The 12,740-nt window shown below is 45.1% G+C and overlaps 1 protein-coding gene across 2 annotated transcripts in view; it reads right to left on the reverse strand.

Moving 5' to 3' along the window:
- The window catches only part of CDC42 (cell division cycle 42), a 52,702-nt gene extending 42,930 nt beyond the window's left edge, over positions 1-9,772 (reverse strand). The window contains exon 1 of one of the 2 annotated variants that reach the window (XM_049617862.1): positions 9,685-9,766. The gene's annotated coding sequence lies outside the window, so the exon portion shown is untranslated. Of the gene's footprint in view, positions 1-9,684 lie in introns of both variants that reach the window. The other variant, XM_049617863.1, reaches the window with a different exon arrangement.
- Positions 9,773-12,740: the final 2,968 nt, after the last annotated feature.

Below are 12,740 nucleotides of genomic sequence, written 5' to 3' on the forward strand. Positions count from 1 at the left end.
AAAAAAATTAAAAAAAAAAAATGGGGCGCCTGGGTGGCTCAGTCGGTTAAGCGGCCGACTTCGGCTCAGGTCATGATCTCGCGGTCCGTGAGTTCGAGCCCCGCGTCAGGCTCTGTGCTGACAGCTCAGAGCCTGGAGCCTGTTTCGGATTCTGTGTCTCCCTCTCTCTGACCCTCCCCCGTTCATGCTCTGTCTTTCTCTGTCTCAAAAATAAATAAAACGTTAAAAAAAATTTTTTTTTAAATAAACTGGCAGAAAAAAAAAACTAAAAAAGCAGCATCTCTAAGAATTATACATTATCACTTTGTGTTTGCAAGTATACCACAGTGAAATAGTTAATGCACATCTTACACTCAGTAGTTTTAAATAATGAAAATATGTCTCTAGTTTTGGAACAATCCACTTAAATTTGAATTAATTGAAGTAGTATATAATGAACTTAAGGAATCACAAAACTGAATGAATCACCAAATCCCAAAAAAATTATCTCTAGAATTTAGGTCTTCACTAATCTTTATCAGTGATTAGTTCTAGGAGCACCTGGGTGGCTCAGTTGGTTAAACCTCCAACTTCAGCTCAGGTCACGATCTTGCGGTTCCTGAGTTCGAGCCCCATGTCAGGCTCTGTGCTGACAGCTCAGAGCCTGGAGCCTGCTTCGGATTCTGTGTCTCCCTCTCTCTCTGCCCCTCTCTCCCTCCCTCCCTCTCTCTCTCTCAAAAATAAACATTAAAAAATAATAATAAAATAAAATAAAATTCCATTGACTGGTTCTATTTTAAAAGTTGCTTCTATGGGGATGCCTGGGTGGCTCAGTCAGTTAAGCGTCCAGCTCTTAGTTTCAGCTCAGATCATGATCTCATGGCTCCTGAGACTAAGCCCTGCATCAGGCTCTGTGCTGACAGCTAGGAACCTGCTTGGGATTCTCTCTCCCTCTCTCTCTCTACCCCTATCCCACTGGCATGCACTCTCTCTTAAAAATAAAAATAAACATTTAAAAGCTACCTCTATAGGGGCACGTGGGTGGCTCAGTCGGTTAAGCGTCAGACTCTTGATTTCAGCTCACGTCATGAGCTCACGATTTTGTGGGTTCGAGCCCCACGTCAGGCTCTGTGCCAACAGTGCAGAGCCTGCTTGAGATATTCATTCTCTCTCTCTCTCTCTCTCTCTCTCACACACACACACACACACCCTTTCTACTCCTCCCCCACTCATGCTGTCTCTCTCTCAAAATAAATAAACTTTATATAAATGAATGAATGAATGAATGAATGATAGGATCTGAGGTGGGAGGGTTTCTTGGGGGCAGAGATCTGCAGTATATGTGACAAGGATGGGAAAGCAAAAGAAATGTCAAATGGTAAAATACAAAGAATGTACAGATTACTGTACAAGCTCCTAAAATCTTAACTTCTCATATATGTGAAAAATTATTTTTTAAAAACTTCATAGAAATTCTTTGGATCACTGGAGCGCCTGGATGGGTCAGTAGGTTAAGCGTCTGATTTCAGCTCGGGTCATGATCTCACCGTTGGTGAGTTTGAGCCCCGCATCAGGCTCTGCGCTGACAGCTCAGAGCCTGGAGCCTGCTTCGGATTCTGTGTCTCCCTCTCTCTCTCTGCCCCTCCCATGCTCATCTCTGTCTCTCTCTGTCTCTCAATAATAAATAAACGTTAAAAAAAATTTTTTTTTTAGTATTTAAAAATTAAAAAAATTCTTTGGATCACAAATAAAACAGTTAATGAATTCTGGGACTTTCAGAACATTAAAATGCTGGCTTTGAAATTACTGCAAGTTTTTCAGAATACTGGAAAACAATACAATACTCAAACTAGGAGGAAGTGACCCTGTTTCAGAAGTTTCCCTTGTAGCCATTGGACAATCACTTCCCTGGTCCCTAATATTGGTCTGTGTCTCCGTTCCAAAACCTTGTCCCAACATTAAGTTGAGATGGAGTTACTTGTCCATAGAGTCCCCAAAGATGTGTTGTATATATAACATGCTCAGTTCAATCCCATCCGCAATTTCTAAGCAGCACCTCTTAAGTGGGGCTTACTTAATACATCCTGAGTGGGGCAAGAACATCACCCATGGCCTCTGTTGAAGTCGTCACTGTTCACCTGCCGCAGGAACTTAAGAAATGTGTTCTCATTTTTCTATCCATAGCAAGCACTGTTTGGCCACACCAACAGTCCTTGAATCTAATAGAGAACAATAAGCCACTGGACACCACATCTCCCAGTTCATTTTCTCAAAACTTTAAAGGATGTTCCATGGGAGGAGGAGGGGAAAAAAAAGGCCCCATCAAACATGTTCAAGAAACACTGAATTAAACAGACTCCCAACTAACTTCTCTGAACCTTTAATAAACTCATATACATTATGAATTTCCAAGATGGGGATATAATAACTAGGGTTTCCAACTTGACACCACCCCCACTGGAAACATCTCTCAGGTATTCTGAAACACACTAGAAAACAACACAAACCCTCAGAATGATCTAACATTCCCTTTGGGCCTGTGGTGAGCACAGCAAATAAGTAAGATGACCTAAAATAATTCAAACATTTCCATAGCTTTTATTTTGTACGATTTATACTGTCTGGACACTTTCTGAAGCGAATAAGGGTATTAGATATTGATTTAAACCCCAGACTCTAATAGTCACAGGAATTCACTTTTTCCTAGTTATCTGATAAATGAAAATTTACATCCTAAAATCTAACAGTTTATTTAAAACATGTTAATCTTAAACTCCACAATAAAAATATGGCTTTCTGGGAAATTAATTAGTGATATATAAATGGTTTAATTCCACTTCAGAAAATTCTAAAATCAAGCTTTCAAATAACACAGAGCTAGTGAAATAAATACCAGCTGCTACAGTGAAGCTGTATAATGAAAATTCCTGAAATCACGAGTAACAACAATTGCTTATTAAGAAACTTTACTGAACTACTTCCCATTCCTCATCTGCTTTTAAACAAATTTTAAAAGAAAACCAAAATTACAAATATACTTTTTTTTAAATTTTTTTAATGTTTATTCAGTTTTGAGAGACGAGAGCAAGCAGGGGTGGGGCAGAGAGAGAGGGAGACACAGAATCCGACGCGGGCTCTAGGCTCTGAGCCGTCAGCAAAGAGCCCAACGCGGGGCTCGAACCCATGAACCGTAAGACCAAGACCTGAGCCGAAGTCAGACGCCCAACGGACTGAGCCACCCAGGCGCCCCCAAAATTGCAAATATCCTTAAACTGCCTATCAACAAAACAAATGGGATTGTAGCCGAAATCTTGCTTATGCTTTCTTCTACAGCCTATCTTCTTCTACTCCTTAACGCAAATTAACACAGCATTCTTGCGTTCTACCTCCATCTCTCCCCCTGGTTTTGTCTGCTCTTCATGTGGTCTGTTCTCAAGCTCTTCAGTTTCCACAAGGAACAGCCAACAGTGATAATGTATTTAGCTGAAAAGGTCAGCTGTGGCTTAAAATCCACCACTAGATGGTTTCACACTGCCACGTAAAACAGAATGGACACAGGTATGCCTGACACTGCTCCCCCAGCTCCGTAGGGTCTGCAACAGATCTAGCCAGTCGAGAGCAGCCTCATCCATTCAATTCAGTGTGGCACACAAATACTTCTGTCTGCCTTGATTCGAAAAGAATTAGGAAACACTACAGTAAAGCATACACTACACAAGGATACTGCTGGTGAATTTCTCCTACAGCATATAGTTTAAGTTATTAGAGAAAAATTCCATCTAGTCCTTTAAAAAAAGCACTAATTTTTTCCAGGATGGCAACGAAATAAGACCACGTTTTAGTTATTAATGTTTTCCCTTGAGATTAAAGATATGGTTTATTTTAGTAAAGACAATATTTCTTACATTTGACCAGCTAGATGCCAACTTTGTATTTCACCTGTTTTCATAACCTACAATTACATGAATTATCCTGATCATATGCTCTTCATTACAATGTTTTCAATAAAACCGCATTTCTTGAGTTCAAATTGATAAACCAAACTAGAATTTAAGATTTAGTTATTTCCAAGTGGACAATGGCACTTAAAAACTTTAAACTGTTGATAGCGAGCACAGAAACAAGGTGATTCTACACAACAGGCAAGAAACTATAATTTCTTTAAAAGCCAAACAGGTTTCACTCACTCTCAAGATTATGATCCTTGCAATAAATTCTGGTACACTGCCTAAGAGAAACCTGTTCAGGAGCCCCTGGGTGGTTCAGTTGCTTAGGCATCCAACTCTTGATCTCAGTTCAGGTCACGGTTGTGGGATTGAGCCCCTAGTCGGGCTCCAGGCTCTGCTTGGGATTTTCTCTCCCTCTCTCTCTGCCCCGCCCTTGCTGGCACTCGTTCTCACTTTCTCTCTCTCAAAATAAATACATAAACTTTAAAAATAAATAAAAGAAAACCAGGGGCCTCTGGGTGGTTCAGTCAGTTAAGCATCTGACTCTTGGTTTCAGCTCAGGTCATGCTCTCAAGGGTTTCGTGAGCTCAAGCCCCACATCGGGTTCTCTGCTGGCAGTGCAGAGCCTGCTCGGGATTTTCTCCCTCCCTCTCTCGCTGCCCCTCCCCCACTCATTCTCTCTCAAAATAAATAAATAAACTTAAAAAGATTTCGAAAAAATAACAAAAGCAACCAATTTATACTTACGTAGGGGGAAAACGGAAATAAAGCACGCTACACTGTTTCTGAAATCCCTTAAGATATCACTCGAGCAGTCCTAAAGAGGATGCTCCAAACTTTAATGTGCATAAAAATCACGTGGGTATCTTGCTAAAATGCAGATTCTGATTCAGTAGGACTGGGATGGAGCTCCAGGTTGATCTTATGCTGCTGGTCCATAGTCCACACACTGTATTTAACTTTACACCCTTGTTTACATCACACTGATTAAGACAGTGGACAAAAACTTAAAACAGTCAACAATCTCCATTTAATAATTTTTATGGTTTGGGGGCACCTGTGTGGCTCAGTCCGTTGAGCAACCAACTCTTGATTTCGGCTCAGGTCATGAGATAGAGCCCAGAATCGGCTGTGAGCACAAGAGCCTGCTTGGGTTTCTTCTCTCTGCCCCTTCCCTGCTTGTCGTGCACACCGGTGCACTTCCTCTCGCTCTCCCTCTTTCTCTCAAAATAAACACTTAAAAATGGTAATAATAATAATTTGTATGGTTTCATGAGATTAATCTGGGGGAGGGATGGCTATTAAAATACTGATTTGGGGGAAAACTCAGCTTCTCAAATATGGAGCCAAAGAGACCTTGTAATAACAAGAACAAACACCTACAGAACACTCAGTATGTGCCACAGAATTGTCTCAAGTACTTCACACAGATTAACTGATTTGATTCTGGTAACAACTCTGTGAGGTAGGGATTATTACTGGACCTATTCTACAGAAGGTAAACCTGAGTCACAAAGACATTAGGTTGCACATAGACAATAACCCAGGATTAATTAATAACCCTGGATTTGAACCCGGGCAGTCTAGTTCCAGAGTCTAGACCTTTAATTATAACACTAGCAGTCTAGCTGAAGACTCAGCAGCAGAATTAAGATGGCAAATCAAAATGGCTTACTTTTGAAAAAAACAACGCAAGTGGTAAAGAACAGAGGAAGCAACAGAGGCGACAGCCAATTATTAGTGGATCCCAGGACTTAACAATACAGTTTTTTCCTATATTAGAAAATGTTCTGGACTTCATAACAGCTAAACATCTGAGAATATTTCTCTAAAATATTTTTTTAGAAGAAAACACCTGGTTTCGTGGGGCACCTGACTGGCTCAGTCGGAGGAGTGTGCAACTCTTCATCTTGGGGTTGTGAGTTCGAGCCCGACGCTGTGTACAGAGATTACTTAAAAAGAAACCCTTTAAAAAAAAAGTTTTAAATAAAAAAAAATAAACAAGTCAACAACAACAACAACAAAAACCACCTGGTTTCCCTTCACACAAGCATTTTGAGACCAATGTCCCAGGGGCAACTAGTGAAGAAGAGTTTTGATATCCAGGACTTACAATAGCACCAGCAGCCGACATAGCTGAAATAACAAGTAATGAAAATTGCTTTAGCAAAAATATTTTGGACTGAAAGGATGAGTAACTAAAAGTAGAAACTGGTAAGGGACAAAGCACAACATGACCAGGAATCTGATACTGTTGAGCAGAGTGGAAAAAGTGGCAAAAATAAGCTGCTATGCAAACAAAAGAAGCAGAGAAAAGAAGCGAACATTAAAGTCCAAATAATTTTTAGAAAAGTAAGAACTGGTCATTAGGAAAAAACTTTCTAAGCAATGGTGAACAGTCCACACAGTAGAGCTGCAGAAGATACTGGACTGAACAGATGGATAAGATCAAGCCAGAGCAGATTAGTAATCATCACTTCAATGGGCCCGACCATGGATATGGCTGACCAAGCACAAGTCTCAGGAAACACAGTAAACAAGTCTACGGAATATGCAGAAAATGAAAATGTTAACCCTCAGACATCTGAAATTCACTTGTTTGACAAGCATTTCTTGAGATCTGGTATACGTCTGGCACTATTCTAGGTGCTAAGGATATAGGGGTGACCATGCCAGCTCAGATCCTGCCCTCATGTCACTTACATTCTACTGGGGGCACTAAAAGATTTGAAAGAGAACACTGAATAAGGTATTATCATAAAAGCCTAGAGTGAAGCCTTTTAATATAGGAGGATATGTGAAAACTATTTATGGGACGTAAGTTAACAAAATAGTAATCGCTCCTGCCCCCACAGAGGAAGCCCTTATAGACCTCTCAAAAAGACCCTAAGAACACTAAATAAATGCATCTAAAATGTACCTACAAATAAAAGTACAATCTGACTTTTACTTCCAAGAACACCTATACATACCACTCCCAGACAGGCACAGTAAGTTGCACTTCAAAGTTTTCCAAATGGGACAGCTTTTGGATCAAAACATTTTATTAGTGTAACCATCTTAAAAATAACTAGAAGTACTTTTCTAATAGACCATAAAGTTCTAAACGGAAAAGTATCTGAATAAAAGAAAACAAATCTTGAAATTGCCAAAATAAATAAATAAATAAAGATCTGGTCTTGGTGGGCTTTAAGAATTTCACTGAAGTTTAAGCCCCCTGACTACCCTAGCTATAACAATGGCCTTAGATTCCCAAAAAATTAGATTTAACTGAGTCTAGGTTTTTTTGTTTTAATTTTTTTTTTTAAACATCTTTATTTATTTTTGAGTGACAGAAACGGAGCACAAGCGGGCGAGGGGCAGAGAGCAAGAGGGAGACCCAGAATCCGAAGCAGGCTCCAGGCTCTGGGCTGTCAGCAAAGCAGGACACGGGCTCAAACCCACAAACGGTGAAATCATAACCTGAGCTGAAATCGGACGCTTAACCGACTGAGCCACCAAGGCGCCCCAACTATAGGTTTTGATTAGTATATAAAAACATCTCAAGAGGACGTGATACCTAATTTCTTGAAGAAATTACTGGAAAACAGCTCATTTTTAATACTCAGTTAACTATCCATCTCTCATCTCAGTCTAAAAACTGTAAAATCAGGGGCACCTGGGTGGCTCAGTCGGTTGAGCGTCCGACTTCGGCTCAGGTCATGATCTCACGGTTCGTGAGTTCGAGCCCCGCGTCGGGCTCTGTGCTGACAGGTCCGAGCCTGGAGCCTGCTTCGGATTCTGTGCCTCCCTCTCTTCTCTGCCCTCCCCCTGCTCACGCTCTCTTTCTCTCTCTCTCTCAAAAATAAGTAAACATTAAAAAAAAAATTTTAACTGTAAATTCAAACTATTTTCCTATATTTAAAAGAATGCAAATTGATGTATGTTTAAACTTCTTAAATGTAGAATTCTCAAGAAATAAGGCAGCAGAAGGTGTTTTTAAAACAAGATACCACATGACAAAGTGTTTCAGAACATCCAAGTTCAGTACCTATTCAATCCTCTCCGACACCTACACACCACAAAAAGTTGATTTAAACCTACCACTTCTTTTAAGTGTTTCTTAACAAGCAATGTTCTCTCTACACACAAGAAACAATAGGAAAGTACTTGTTCCAACAAGAACTACCCTTACAACAATGCATTACACAATGGGATCTCATTTGCTTTACAATGCTAACATTTTTCTGTGCTGTATCTCTGTAGTCAATGAAAGACGTACAGTTGGGGATGTACCTAATATTCTGGGGAACAAATACTGCGATCCCAAAAGTCTGAACATGGTACTTAAGTGTTTTGGGGTTAAAAACCCAAAATTCGTTTTTAACTACAAAATTAAACTGTCTGGCAAGCAAAGGTAAGGCGTAAAATGAACTGATTCGCTTTCGGCCACAAAAAAGCGCACGTGAGCCGGCTTAGGTCTGTACCGTGCATCAGTTAAGTCAGGTGGGAGAAGTTAAACAGCCTGGAAGTCATTTTGGACCAGAGAAAAGCTCCCACAAATCCCTTCATTCGACTATAAAAGGATCTTCAAAGTTACTGCCTACACAAGTGGCTGTCGGTATTGTCTTACGCTTTACTCTCTGGCACAAGCTCATCTTGAGGTTTCAAACCTCCCCGGCTTTTAGAGGCCTTTGAGACGGCCGAAAGATTTCACAGCCCCGTCTATGAACATGATGCGTCGGGAAGCTGGCAGGATATGCCACTGAGTGCCCCAAACGAGGCTGCAAAAACGCTGTCTTGATTCGGTGAGTCCCTGACTTGTAGGAGTTAAAACTCTCACCCCTTATATTGCGATGACGTAATCCTCCACACTGCATTTCTCTTAGACTTAAAGGGGAGGAAAAAACAAACGAACAAAGAAAATTTCACCCTAATAAGAGGAATTAAGCAAGCGGCAGAACGACAGTTTCGAGAGGTGGTTAGGTAACTCCCTGAAAGGGAAGCTTCAGCTGAATAAGCAGGGAGAGTTGGAGAAGCAAACGGAAATGGTGCTAGGAACTCAACCTAAGGCCGGAATAAAGGAACCTGGGGAAACAGCTCCCAGGCCCGCCCCGCCGGACGGGGAGTCGGGCCGCGGGGCTGCGGAGGAAAGGGCGTCGCAGGCACAGCCCCGGGGCGGTCCGCTGGCCGCCCCCTCCCCGGCCGCCACTTCCCCGCCGCGCTCGCGATTCCGCTCCCCTCCCCCCGCCCGCCGCAAAATGTCCGCGGCGGCGCCCGGCGAAGCAGGAAGTCCAAGCCCGGGCGCAGGGAGCACACCCGGCCCGAGAGCCCGAGCCACCGGCGGCCGCGAGCTGCTACGCGGTCCCGGCCGGCCGGCCGCCCACCCGCCCTCGGGGCCGGCGGAGCCGGACCGGGGGGGAGGGGAGGCCGGGATGGGTGTGACCCCTTCCTTCCGCCGCTGCCCGGTGACAGCCCGGCCCCGCCCGCGCCATCAGGCCGGCACCCCGCGCCCGGGCCGCGCACCTCTCGCGGCCGGGCTCCCCCGCCTGCCCCGCCGCCACCCTCTACCCTCTGCTCCCGGAGAGAACCCGGACCCGCGCTCGCCCGGACGGCGCCGCGCGAGCCAGGCACCCCTTCCCGCGCCCCGCGCTCCCAGGGTTCCCGGGATCCCAGAAGGCGGGGTACCCCCGCGGACGGGGAGAAGCCGGGGGACGCGCGGCGGGGACGGGACAGTGGGGGAGCCGCTCCCGCGGGGAGCCTCGGGCCCCGCACTCACCTCAGCTTCTCCGCCGGGGCGTTGGCAGCACTGCGCGGGGTCTCCTCGGCTGCCGGACAGGGGCACGCGCCTGACGTCAACACGCAGGCGACGCAGGGTTGGGTGCCCGCGGAAGTGGGAGGGACCCGCGGGAGGGACCCGCAGGCGAGCCCTGGCCGCGCGGTTGGAGGCGGGGCCTGCATTCATCGGCCGCCCCGGCTCGGGCAGATCACCGCGCACGCGCGGGCCAGCGCGGCTGGCTAGCTGCTGGATCCCTGCTAAGCTTTGCCCCTGTTTCTCCGATGGTCGTGTAGGTAATGGTACTATAAACAGTCGTTTGCAAAGCGCTGCCACTGACAATGCTTTTGATCTTTTCAACCTTCTGAAGCAAAGTATTTTTCCTATGTTGCAAAAAAGACGGAGGCTATGGCTTGCCTGAGGGGCAGTGTCTTGCCTGGGTGGTCTCCTGCCCACCTCCCTCCCAGGCCTGCATCAGGTCCTCCATGGCGCGCCCGCGCTTTCCATCTGACTATACCACACTGTCCCTCGTTCCAGCGACATCTGCAGTCTTTTGCCTTCGGGACTTCCTCCCTGACGCAAGGCCTCGAACTCCCTGTTTCCTGTGGTTGCCTCCTCTTCACCAGCCTTTGGTTGGTTGCCTCTCGGCCCTCGAATGTCACTGCCTTCCTGATCACCCCACCTGTTTGTCATCTGTCTTCCCTGCTAGTGTGCAAGCTGCAGGAGAATAGAAACTCTGTGTCTTAGTCTCAGATGTCTCCCAGTGTTAACGGGAAATCGCTTATGTTAATAATCGTTCATTTATCGGTGACCACCACAGCTATTTGGCCAAAAAAGACACCTATTTCCAATACGTCTGATATAATAGTCGTATTTTCTTTTGAGCCTTTCAGTTGCACAAGAATAACTAGATTTTTCAGTGTTTACGATAGGCATGGTGCTAACAGCTTTGCATGTAATAGTAGTTAATGTAATACACACAACTACTCTATGAGTTAGGAACTTACCCCCAGGGGTGCCTAGGTAGCTCAGTCGGTTGGGCATCCGAGTTCAGCTCAGGTCATGATCTCACAGTTGGGGCTCTGTGCTGACAGCTTGCTTCGGATTCTGTCTCCTTCTCTATCTGCCCCTCTCCCAGCTCATGCTCACTCTGACTCTCTCAAAAATAAACATTAAAAAAAAGAAGAAGAAGAAGAAGAACCATTACCCCCATTTACTGATGCATGAACTGAGGCTCAGAAGTGTTAAGGGATTTGCCCAAGGTTGCCAAGCTAGGCAGTGGCAGAGCTGGGACTTGGACCCAAGAGACTGGCCCTAATTGATCACTACACTATCATACTACCCAGCAGGTTAGGAGAAATCAGAAGAGATAAGCTTCAGGTGTAGCCCTATCCCTACTGATACAAACTATTACCATTTTGGTGTATATCTTTCCAGATTTATAGAGATGGAGAGAGATGTACACACATTTATTGCACAAAACAGACTGTGCTCTGCCTTTCCCTTTCAAAACTACATTGTGAATATCTTTCCATCTCAAATGAAACATCATTTTTAAGGGCTGTATTCTCCTGTAAGGGCATTGCAATATATATCTAATCAATCTGCTATTGGAATTTAGGTTGTTTGGGGCTACTGTAACTTTTGACTGTTGGTAAATGCATAAGCTTAGTTTCATAAACTTGAGGAAAACTGGTTGTGTTTTCTCCCTCTGCAAGACTAGTTGGCGGTGACCTTTCCTTCATCCCGTCTCACAATCCCATGAATGTCCCCAGACAATGTCTGCCCTTTCCATGAGCAGCAATATCTTGATGGGGTGTCACCCAACTGCTTGGCTTTTCCTGCCTCTATTCTGAGGACAAGAACTCACTTAGCGCTTTGTCTTTTGTGTTGTCAGGTTTTTGTTAAAATGACCCTCCCCAACCTTTTCACGGTCCCAAAAGGCAGTAGCATTTTTACTGGACCCCAGTCTATCCCTTCCCTTGCTGCCAGCCTAGACCCCAGCCTCTAGAGCCTCCTCCCTACCGCCCAACTGGCTACAGCCGCCCCATACTAACAAGAGGAGCAGCCTGGGGGGCTCTGGTTTCCCTTCCCCTGTGGTTACCAGCCCAGTGTCCATTCCTCCTTCTTCTGGCAACAGCACCGCCATTTCTGCAACAGCCCCTTCCCTGATTCTCAAATCCCTGTGGCTCTAGGGGAGAGGATTCTACCCCTAGTTGTGGGGAGAGACACATGACCTAGGCTTTGCCAATCAGAGAATTCTAGCAGCATTTTCAGGGACAGGCATGTGACCCAATGAGAACCAGTAAGACTCAATTCTGGGACTTTGGTCAGAACTGTCTGGTTGATGAATCTCTCTGCTGAGGGTAGGATGTAACCATGGCACTGCTGGCAACCATCTTCCCACTGCAAGGCCAGAAACTGCTTGAGAAGGAGACCACAAAAGAGGGGGAACACAGAGCAGGGAGATAGACAGTGAAACCAAGTCCCAGTGGCATTGTTTGAGCCCTTGGATCTAGCCTTACTTCAATTTTCCGTCACATTAGCCAAGAAATTCCCTCTACTGCCTGAGCCAAGTTGGGTAGGTTTCTGTCACTTGCAAGTACAAGATTCTGTCCCCCCCCCCCACCACCACCACTCCCCCTTGTCTGCCCTGGTGTGGTAGTTGACACCATCTTCTAGATGATTCCCGAATCCCTGCCTCCTCCATCCCCTATTCCCATCCCTATTTCCAAATTTCCAGCTACTCAGAAGTCCCATTAGCACCACTGAAATCATCTCCAGTCCCCACCCGCTTCGGGTCCTACAGTGCCTCCATCCGCGTTGGACTCCTGAACCCTTGTACGCCCAGGGGCTCCCGACATTTCTGCAGCACGAGTCCTACACCCACAAAGGTAATATCCAATTTCTAGATGCTTCCTTTTGACAATCTCTGTTTTAATTCATTTTACACAGCACAACCTTCTTGTCTTCCTCGATCTCAGCTCCTTTTAAGTCACCTTCTGGCTCGGGAACCCTGGTGTTTTTTTCCTTTGCCTTCAAAATAAGATTCAAAGTTC

Source organism: Panthera uncia (assembly GCF_023721935.1).
Source record: "Panthera uncia isolate 11264 chromosome C1 unlocalized genomic scaffold, Puncia_PCG_1.0 HiC_scaffold_4, whole genome shotgun sequence".
Lineage (NCBI taxonomy): Eukaryota > Metazoa > Chordata > Mammalia > Carnivora > Felidae > Panthera > Panthera uncia.